Source organism: Danio rerio, chromosome 17, assembly GCF_052040795.2.
Source record: "Danio rerio strain M-AB ecotype USA chromosome 17, GRCz13ab, whole genome shotgun sequence".
In the NCBI taxonomy this organism is placed as follows: Eukaryota; Metazoa; Chordata; class Actinopteri; order Cypriniformes; family Danionidae; genus Danio; species Danio rerio.
Genome location: NC_141037.1, coordinates 34,480,758 through 34,491,234, shown reverse-complemented (window position 1 = coordinate 34,491,234; position 10,477 = coordinate 34,480,758). Strand labels below are relative to the sequence as shown.

General features: G+C 34.1%; 1 protein-coding gene and 1 long non-coding RNA gene across 9 annotated transcripts in view; one reads left to right on the top strand and one right to left on the bottom strand.

Moving 5' to 3' along the window:
- Positions 1 to 3,519: 3,519 nt before the first annotated feature.
- The window catches only part of LOC137488119 (uncharacterized), a 91,518-nt gene continuing 84,560 nt past the window's right edge, over positions 3,520 to 10,477 (bottom strand). For both annotated transcript variants that reach the window (XR_015513581.1, XR_015513579.1), the window contains exon 3: positions 3,520 to 3,838. This is a non-coding gene — a long non-coding RNA (uncharacterized LOC137488119). The remainder of the gene's footprint in view (positions 3,839 to 10,477) is intronic.
- prox1a (prospero homeobox 1a) overlaps positions 7,780 to 10,477 on the top strand; it is a 43,716-nt gene continuing 41,018 nt past the window's right edge. For 3 of the 7 annotated variants that reach the window (XR_015512450.1, XM_087288587.1, XM_087288584.1), the window contains exon 1: positions 8,355 to 8,572. The gene's annotated coding sequence lies outside the window, so the exon portion shown is untranslated. Of the gene's footprint in view, positions 7,865 to 8,354; positions 8,738 to 10,477 lie in introns of those variants that run through there. The other 4 variants (XM_087288588.1, XM_087288585.1, XM_087288589.1 and 1 more) reach the window with 2 other exon arrangements.

Sequence of the window (10,477 nt, the reverse complement as noted above, 5' to 3'; positions counted from 1 at the left end):
TTGTTTTTAAAAGTCTTCTAGAGTTGTTTTTAAAACTGCCTCGAGACAGACACAGAGAAAAAGGCATAGGATGTGTAACAATCATTTTTTAAAAAGTAATGTTCTTTGAAAATAGTTTAACCAGCAATACTTGACTGAAGCATTTATGGATACTAGGGCTGGGCATACACTGTTAACGATATTTGTAAATTACACAGTATTTAATTGTAAAATGAACTATATTTTACTGTAGCACAGTTATGCAGTATGTTAGTGTATTTTAAAGTTGCATTGTGAAAATTACTGTATATATTACAGTAAAGATATACATACAATTATGTAAATACATATACAGGATAAATGGTGCTGTAAATGTATTTTACCAGTAATGTATTTTACAGTAAGTTACCGGCAAACTGCTTCCAGTAAGTTACTTTAAATTCTTCAGGAAATTGTTAACAGTGTATATAAACGCTATATATATAATCTGTAAATAGATTGGGATGTCCTGATTAGGTTTTATTGCCCTCTAGTACAAAATCATTTGATTTTGAGTATCTACCGATACAAATTGAATACTGAAAACTGATACTGAAACCTGATCCGATACTTCAATAATGCAATAAAATACAAATAAAGCGAAGATACAGATTCAGGATGTTCCTTATCTTTTATTTAATTCACCTTATTTTAACATTCAACCACTCTTGTCACTTCTGTGAGGTAGCTTGAGCAATCGAGTAATAAATAACAACAATTCTTTACTTTTGGACTTTAGTGCAACAGTAAATGTGTATCTAGTATAAAAAATAGCACGTCAATTTAAAATACCCATCAGGCAATCCCACATTTGCATTTTTCACAGTTTGCTATGGCAATGTTGTCATCATTAACTTTATGATACCTCCAGACCGCAGACATACTCGTGCTTTCCGCTTCAAGCTTCTACATTGTTTTACATTGACAGAATTTAACCAATAGCGTCTCTGCAACAAAATGATGTCATTGTTGACATTGCTGACGGGATCGGATCTGGACATCCCTATAAACAGAAGTCATGATTTTAGGCGTGTTCAGTTCATTCAAACCTGTTCTATTTCAACAAATACCCTTTTTAACTTCAGAAGGCACTCATTTCGAACGCAATGTCTTTTTATCCGAAATATGGACAAAATGTAATTTCAGAAACACAAACTGATACCAATAGCATCAGAAAATAAATCTTTGTTCACTGAATCAAATTATGAATTGCAACTGGAGGCAAGAACTGAATCAAAACAAGAGCTAGCCATTCAAAATCTAATGGTCCGAATTAGCGCTCAGTCCCACCAACAACGTTTTATTCCACCGTAATCTATGGATTTTTTTAATACCATGAGTGCAGGAGCATATGGTTTTCTGTGCAATCTCGTTCATCATATCCATATCCACCATAAAGCGATTTTTAATATTCAAATTGCCAATTGACTAAATATCTCTATCTTTCTCTTTCTCTAAATCCAACTATCACTTTTTTAAGCTGAAGAAACTGACCTTTCAACCTAGAACATGTTTGCATTAAAGCTTCACTCTGTCCATGGCACGAAGCAGCATTGATTGTTAGTGTTTACCAGGGACGCTTTTGGTAAACATGAAGTATAATCGTGTAGACCTAAGCCAGTATCTGATAGCACAGACTGAGGTTCATCGGTCCCATAGGAATCCAGAACGTACTTCGGTCACATTTGAGAGAATATCTTGTATTATATTTTAAAAAAACAAAAACGCTCTATTCAGTTACCTCACATCTTCTTATCTTTTGTTTTCCCTCCTTATTTTTTGTTCGTTCTACCTGACGGTAATGGTTACATGTCATAACATCGTTTCCATGTCCCAATACCATATTCGATTCCCTGCTCCGCCAGTCTTGTAAATGAATCCGGCATGTCACATTGTCACATCGAGAGCCTCCCATTTTCGTAGAGTACCAGGGGTCTCTTAAACACTGCCCACTCTTAGTGCCACATCCTTTTTCCTGAAGACCTCCAAGACCCCTTCAAGCATAAGAGCTTTTAGCTAGCCCGCGCTAATGTGTAGAATAATAGCTACTCCCTGAATCTTGATGGCCCCTGGAAGCTGACTGAATTTGTGCACAACAGCATCTACAGTGCAGTAATATTCCCCTTTTTATATCTATTCTTGTGTGCTGCCACCCCTAATCTAGTCTTATTACATCTCTCCCCTTCTATTCTCTTTGCCTCATATGGCCTTTCAATTTTAGTGTGATTAGTAAGGTGCGGGATATTATCTGTTCAGCACGGAGACGTGGCAGAATATTATGGAACAAGACTAATATTACAATTATGCAGTGCTTTACAACTAGAGACAAAGAAACCAATATTGCTCCTAGAGACTGGTCAAAGAAAATGAGTACATATAAAGTTAAACCTAAATTAATAACCTTCCTTTAAAATGTGTATTTTTTTTATATTTCCAATGTTTAAGAGACCAAAGAAATGTTCAAAGTATTTCCTACAGTATATTTTTTTTCTCTCAAGGTCAATTTTACTTTAAGACCCATATACAATACAATACAATTAGACACATTAATTTAATTAATCCAATAACTATCCTAACTTGCCTACAAAAAATGTGTAATTTAAAATGCATTGTAAATGTAATTTAAAATTTTCCAGCAGCTGGGGTGGTGGAAAAAAGTAAAATGACGAGCATTTAATTAGAGACATTTATCGTAGAATAATAGCTGTTAAATTGCAGTAATTTACCATAAAATAACGAACATTACATTACAGAAATTTATTGTGGAATAACGACTGTTGAATTACAGAAATTTACCGTAGAATAACGGACATTTAATTACAGAAATTTATCGTAGAATATCAAACGTTAAATTCCAGAAATTTATTGTAGAATAAAGCCTTTTAAATTACAGAAATTTATCGCAGAATACCGCTCATTAAATTACCAAAATTTATCGTAGAATAACTAACGTTAAATTCCAGAATTTATCTTTATACCGCTCATTAAATTACATATATTTATCGTAGAATAAAGGCTGTTAAATTACAGAAATTTATTGTAGAATAACGACTGTTAAATTCCAGAAATTTATTGTAGAATACCACCCATTAAATTACAGAAATTTATCGTAGAATACAGGTTGTAAAATGACAGAAATTTACCGTAAACTAACGGACGTTAAATTACAGAAATTGTATGTACAATAACACCCATTAAATTACAGACATTTATCATAGAAAAACGGCCGTTAAATTACAGAAATTTAAAAAAATAAATAAAATTGTGATTTTCTGTAATTAAATTTTTTTGTAATGTAACGTCGATTACTCTGTCATAAATTTCAGTAATTTAACAGCTGTTATTTTACGTTTTACGGCACCCGAAAAAAAATAATTAAATTGTGATTTTTTTTGTAATGTGTAATTAAGCTAGTTAAGCCTTTAAATTGCACTTTGAGCTGAATACTATTATCTCAAGTAAATAGTATGCACTGCCACCATGACAAAGACAAAATAAACCTTATTAGAAGTTAGCTATTAAAAATTTTTATTTCAAATTTTTGGAAAAAAATCTCTGTTAAACAACATTTGTGAAGCTTTTTTTATTATTTAAATTTCACAGGTGAGCTAGTACTTTTGACTACACCTGTACTTATAAAACTTTTGTTTGTTTATTTTTTAAAATACATATCTCTTTCGGGGTCTCATGTTAGGGTTCAGGTAACAGGTCACAGATCAGCATGAAAGGGCGATGTCAGTGTCCACACAGCATTAGATACTGTTTATCTGTTGGCAGTCTATCCCACTGATCCTCTCTTTACCAGTAGCCCCCAGGACATCTGTAATCCACAGAAGTGACATATGAAGCCCAGTTGATTTCTTTTTTTTGCCTTGTTTGTTGATATTGCATCTGAATTGCTAATTTATTTTGGGCTATCAACTTTGGGTCCTTTGAATAAATGCATGCTCTAACTGCGGGATGGATTAAAGTTATACAAACCCTCTCTCAGTCAGTTATGCAAACTGCGGGAGCTTACTATGTATAACTGACACATCTAGGAAAAACCACAGTTTGAACTTATCCTGAGCAAAACACATTAAATAGGATAGAAATGCACCTCTGTGTCAGCTGTGTTTCCGAATGGCCTTTAGATAAAAACTACCCACAATAGTGCCATGTTGCCACACAAAAAATTAAATAAAATAAATAAATAAATAAATAATAATAAATTAAATCTGCACTTTAATTCTGTTAAAATACACCTCCTATGAAAATTGATAGAAATAAGTCATTGTTTCTGGTTTGAAATTAAAGACCTAATATTTGTAGGTTTACAGTCTATAATAAACACATAAACAGATAAATACTCAGCCTACTCAAGTTTACATAACATCATTTAACCTGATTACTAATCAAATACTAGATGAATACATGATTAGAATTGTGGAAAGGAGGGTGTTTTCAAAAATTCTTTTAAAAAATTACTGTTTTTTTTTCCATGTTGTTCTTATAAAGTAAATAAGTCATTGTGAGGTTGAACCTGTTTGGTTAAAAAGCAAATTCCTATTATACGTAGGCCTGATGTCCATATCCAATAATAAAATAAACGTCCACACTAAAAGTAGTCTTACATTATTAACAATTTGAACAAATTACTAAACAAATTTTTGATTCAAATTGTGAATTAGGTATTTATGTCTTTATTGGATTATGCTTTTATGCATTTCAAGTTTAAACAATGCATTGTTAAGCTCACAAACTTGACTCATTAAAATGCACAAACCCTCTCCAACTGAAATCGCATTTAGGTGAATTCAACCATTGTTGTAGCTGTTCGATGGCTGTTAGTAGCCTACTGGAGTGTACATCAACTTATTTTATATTCCTTCAACACCATTTAAAACTAGTTTTATTAACTTTAATAATCTGATTTTAAATTAGAGTGTGCAAATGTAAACACTTGCGAACAGAATTCGGCTTCAGATGCAGACGTAGCAATATCAACAGAGACTGCTGTCATGTGTGTACAAATACATCAACATAAAAGTAATTTATACACTTTAACAGCCTTTTAAATATTGTGCCATTAACCTCAAAAATTAAATGACAAATTTGTCTGCAAATGTAACCGCTTCAGAACCGAATTCGCCATTAATTGAAGATGTAACCATAGCAACTGCTGTTCCATTGCTGTTCCATGGCTGTTGGTCTCAGTGTACACATCAGAAAACACATGTTATAATTAATAAAATTTATTATTGTTATCATTATTATTTATTCATCTTGTTCTTTTTTTATTTTTCAAAGCTTTTGGTAGCTTTGAAAATTGTTTAAAACATTCTTGAAGTTGCTACAAGTTTCTATAACCGTATCTACGCTAGGGGCGCCAAAAGACAATTCGGATTACGTGAGACGAACTTTAACCAAATGAATTGAGAACATTTTTAACAGAAAGTGCTTTAAAAATCCACTCTGCTGACAGTCATTGAAATAATTCGCATTATGGAGAGTCTGCACACATAAAGAAGCTGGTTACTCAGAGTTGTGTGGAAGCAAGACAGTTGGTGCTGAAAGTCAGACGCGCAAAAGCAAATAAGTTGCAAAACTATCGGAATTTAACTCATGTGCTGTCACAAATACAAAACAAAATACAAGAGTGATGTAAATTAAAATTAATAATAGGTGGTTAATATCTTTAACGCGTTGTTTTCTCGTAATCTCTGAGGGCTGAGTGGAAAAAAAGACTGTGGAAGAGCAGGTGAGCAACACTGTCTTTTCAAATAGACGGCGGTCAGAAAGCTTTTGCTCAGATAAAGTTTCGTTTATATATATTTATATTTTTGCAGACCTTTTGTGAATTAATTATGTTTTCATTTTTGCCGGCAGTTTAATACAACAATTGTTCAGTTGGCAAAAGCAATGACTGCTATAAGCTGACGCGTAAAACTAAATGAGCCAGTTTGCGCAGACATCTAATATGAACTATTCGGTATTATATTGAAGTGTTTAGCCGTTATCCCTGATGAAATGCAAGCGAGTCCAAGACATTTAGTGAATGAGTGTCCAGCAAAAAGGTGACAGAGATCAGAGGTGGCGGTGTTAATAAACAGGTTTCCTCTACACCTAAGAGGCGTTTTCCTTCTCCAAACACCACTGCTTTAATGTTGTCATGTATTTTCCACTAAGCTCGCACTCCGAGCGTGCCTTTGGGGAAAGATGCTAACAAAATAAGTTGGAACACCTGTTTTGGAAAAAAAATTCACTGCTGCAAAAATCCTGCCTTCCCAGTTTATTCACTCACAATAACATTTGCTTGCGACATGGAAACTGACTGAACAACACGCCTTTCCTTTTGTCCTCATTTAAGGAAAAGAAAAGAGCTTGTTTCTGTGAAGCTGAATCCTATTCTAAACTTAAAGAAAAGTTATTTTCCCCTTTTTGTAGTTACGAATAACAAAACATATCTTCCACTCAATGCGTATAGGAGGAACACTGTCGGAAAAAAATGGTCACCATCAGGTAAAATCTCTAGGGATGTATGTTAATTAAATGTTACAGTCACCTCGTTAAAATGTATAACACCATCGGTGGTTAACAGTAGATATTTAATAATAATAATAATAATAATAATAATAATAATAATAATAATAATAATAATAATAAAAGTGATTATGATAATATTAATAATAATCATTGATGCTGACAGGTTTTGTCTTGAAAGGATTTGAAGATGGCTTTTCTAACCCACATTTGTAGAAGAATTCAGATCAACAGGGTTACAGTAAATAATCTCATTAATAGGTCAAACAGCTGCGCTGCTGTCATTTGCTCTGACAGCCCAAACATGCTTTGGAATGAATGAGACCACTGAAATGTGCTTGGATGGTTTTTCAATGCCGTTTTTTTAGAATCTCATAATTAAATGCGTCTGGTATCACATGAAGTACACGATTTATTGTACACGCTGGATAATATATTTAAATTTCATTTGTATAAATAAATATATTCCAGACACCGTGGTAGGATCACATCACATTTCGTTTAAAAGAACAGCTACAAGAGCACAAGAAGAGGTGGATTTAACTACAAAAATTTAAAAGGGTAAAACTTTTACATTGATGACAGAAAATGAGTAAAATGCGACGTTTTGAATACAATTTAATTTCAACAATAAACAGTAAAAGCGACTACAGAAAAGTAGGTTAAGGCTTTGGGAAATCTGCTTACATGCTGAAGCACCTGATAGGATGGTGAGAAATCATCATTTGATTGGCTAATGGCTCTCTAAATAATGTGTCCAAATAATCCTATGCCTTTTTTTCTTCTATAATGCAAAACTTTATTTTAGCGTGGTGGTTCAAATCTATGAACAAGATAATTGATAATGTTGACATGCGCTGCGCATCAACAGTCTAAGTATTCGGTGAAAATCAAACTTTGCAGGAAAGACAACACTAATACACTTTTCTATAGCAGATATTTACAATCAAATATTAATTAAGTATTTAGATATTGTTTTTAATATATAAAGCTGTCTTAATAACTGATCACAAAGCATGAGGGATATATGTGCCTTAATTTTAAAGGATGCATTTTGAGGTAATCTTACGGTTTTATATCTGCAAGAAGAAGGCTATTAAACAGCAATTAGTAAGAACATGTCAAAGCATCCGCGTATTCCTTCATCTGTTTACTGTGGAGGCTAGGAGGAGGGATTTAAAGTAAGAACAAGGTCTTAAGTAGAAAAAAGCACATAGCGCAAAGACAACCTTGGCAAGCGAAACTATTTTCACGGACCCAGGCACGCACGAGGTCGAGGCTGCGGTCATTTCTTGGGGCCTGCATACCACATTTCACGAATGTCGTGAGTTTTGTCTTATTTTTAAACGTGTTGATAAAATATACTATTCGCAATTATATATTAGTTGATGACAGAATACAGAAAGGATGCAAAAGTAGTTACAAAATTCAATTGTATTTCTCTGAAGAAAAAATAAGTGCACTTAATAATACACATTAATATTTATAATAATAATAAAAAAAACATCCTGCAAAGCGTGCATCCACAGTGTATACATTTCAGTGAGCATAAACAACTTTAACATTATGTAAATAGCTGTTTTAACAAAATCCGCACAGAGAACGTATTGTTTAAAAAAGTGCATATCCTTACAGATATCCCACATAGGTTTCCGTATCATTCGTTTGTGCTCGAGCGGAGTCTTCAACTTCACTTGTTTTGTATTCCTCTAAATCCAGCGGACTGTTCTTATTGGTAGGTGCGAGCGTTACATCACAATGATTATGACGCGCCGTCTTCCTGCTTCCTTCAGCCGCGTCTTAAAGTGAATCTTGTTGGTGCGAGCGCGCTCTCAGCCTCCTCCTGGCCGCGTGCGCTGAGACATACAGTTTTCATGCAGAGAGAGGAGCGGCGCACAAGAGCTCTTTCTCTATCTCACTCTCTTCGCTCTCGCTTGTCCCGAGAAATTACAATATTCATCACGGGGCGAACAACCCTCTGTATTCTCTCTTACACTATCGCGAAGAAGCTCAATTCGCTCTCATCTTCAGAGTAAGTAACCTTGTCATTTGCGCTCGCGCTGAGTTTTGTTCTGATGACTTTCCAGTTGATGCGCTGTATCGCTTTATCCTTCACTGTCTTCGGGTTGCGGTTGTTTTAACTTTACATTTAATTCGTGCCATTTCGGAGGGATAACATCTCAATGTTTTCCGTAAAGTAAGTATAAATACGCACTTGTAATATTGCTTGTAGACTTTGGAGAGGCGACGCAAAACATGTACTACGCTCAGTTCTGAACTTGCCGTTTATTCCTCGTAATAGGACAGTCGCTCTCTTCTCGGATGCACACCGTGCGTGCACTTTCCGCATCTTCATTATTTTACATTTTTGGTGTCAGTCGTCTGTTGTTTTATGCCAATAACAAATATCCTCGTCATTTACATAGACGCTTTCAGTCGTAAAAAATCATATAGAAAAAAAGGTTCCAGATCCCAGTCCCAGTCACTGGAGAATCTTTTAAGTGTTACAAAGAACTATTATGCTGCTTTCATTCTTTAATTTTTTTTGAACGTCTTGTTGTAGTGCTTTAAAGAGCCAATTGACAACAACAGTGAACTTGAGAACCTATAATGTCCTAACATAACTTTTTTTAATCTCAACTACAAAAAGCCTCTTAATAAGAACATGTTTTTTTCTGAACCTAAGGTGCTACCATTGATCAACCTTTATTTTTATAAACGTAGGCTTATACTTAGCATCTCACTTTCACTGCCACTACAGCTTGACGCGTTACTTCATCATCATCATCGTTTCATGACGTGAAAGTCAGATAGACATCAAAGCTCTAGTTTACGCGCACATAAGATTCAAAGATTTGCCGACATATACGTAAAGACGGTTTTAGATGTTTATTGTCAAAATGAATGCCACGCACGTGGTTGTTGATAAAAATATTTTTGGTTTGATGATCAGTGTATCACTGTGCTCCTACTAAAGTGATGCGACCAGGGTTTGGTGGAGACAATATACATATGATGATATGATATGAGGTTTTTATGACTTGTCGAAACTAATCTGAAATTTCTTAACTAACAAAATTTTGACAATCATTTTTAAATGTTTCAGAAGTTTTTTTTTTTGAGGTTTTTTTTTTTTTTGAGTTTTAATGCTTTCCAGGGCACTTTAAGTTGGCTGAGTGAGGGTTCTTGGGTTTTTAAATGTTTAAAACTACTATTTCCTCGAACTTGCTGGTGGGCACATACATGTTTAAGCTATTTAACGCTTCAACTGCGTTATCCGATTTATGTTCACATGAGTGTGATTGAATTAGTTTAATTTTCTTACTTTGACAACTTTTTCGGCTTTAAGCTGAACGGCTTTAAATATTTGGCGAGAAGAGGTGCGCATAGGACGCAGTGTCCGTATGAGGTGAAAGGCATCCAAAACGAACAGATTTTGTTGCCATTTTGTCTTGATTTTTCAGATGTCTATATTTAGAGACAGCTAAAGCAAGTTGTCGCTGTATTTCATACCCTAAATGAAAACCACTGACAACCTTAATCGGTGCGTCTTGAAGAACAATTAAAGTTATGTCTCACAAGGTGCATGTCTCAGATTTTTTTTTCTAATAATAACGACTGTTAACAACTCTTTATCATGTAGCCGTACTGATGATAATAAATGCACTGTAACATTATATTATTACACGTATATTTTATCCAAAACTTTTATATTTGTATGTTATGGAGAAGTAGTTGCGTTAATTAATATATGCTTTGCAAAACTGTGCACCTTAGTCATGCGTGAGATGATGTGCCTTTTTTTATGTGCGTTACATTCCCAATTAGCAAAGCTAGATATTATGTTTTTTTTTTCTAATGTGCATGGTGAGCTCAAACTTTTTAAAATGTGATTTAAGATTAGGCTAATAACGTTGACCGATCTCCTTCAACAAAC